An 849-nucleotide genomic window follows, 5' to 3' on the forward strand; every position below is an offset into this window, starting at 1 on the left:
TAAAAGCCATTCTAAGGGAACACTCTTTAAGTCCCCTTCCGGGGCTAATGTTTGTTATCAGATACATACAAACACACAGAAACACAGCAACCAAAGACAGATGATGCTGGTAGAAGAATACTGAGAGGGTGTATGTGAGCTCAGAATAAATAAGAATAAAAAGTAATAATAATTGCAATAGTTGCAAGGGCTTTTCCCTGCACGCTGTAGTGGGCACACTCACTCCCTGCACACTCACAGGAGTCCAGGGTTCCTCTTTCCTCAGCCACGTGTGGTGTGTGAGCCTCACACTGTCTGTCCCTTCAGTGTAAGCGCTGTGTGGGAAGTCTGGCTCTTGCTGCTCAAATTGCTCCTATTTAGAGCCTGTTTATTGTCCCAGTAGCTGCTCACCAGACAGCTCCAGTCCCTGAGTAGGCAGGCACATCATTACACAGACCTCAAACTCCTCTTCCTTACCCTACATTCATTGAAGGACGTTGAGGCTGTGGAACAAAAAGTCATTCCCAAAGAGGAGCAAGCTACAGCCACCGACCTTTCAGCAACCCAGCAACTGCAGACGTCCCAATTTCATTTGCAGTACATCAGCCTCTGAGGTAAATGTTTAGCAAGTGAAATAATGATAAAACTCCTCACAATGGGAGAGGGAAGCAGTGAGTCAGCATTAACAATGAAACTTCAGGACCCCAGATAAGGATGTTATAGATGGCCAACAAAAATGCAATGTTCATTTTTCAGATGCATCAGTATTCACAGTAATTAGGAAGTTCCTTTGGCAGTTTGCAAAGATCCACCTTGGACAGAATGCATTGCAACCCCTCTGGATCCCCTCACAATTATACAAGACGGAAG

The sequence above is a fragment of the Coturnix japonica genome, chromosome 6, assembly GCF_054131305.1.
Source record: "Coturnix japonica strain WE chromosome 6, WE-NBRP24, whole genome shotgun sequence".
Taxonomy (NCBI): domain Eukaryota; kingdom Metazoa; phylum Chordata; class Aves; order Galliformes; family Phasianidae; genus Coturnix; species Coturnix japonica.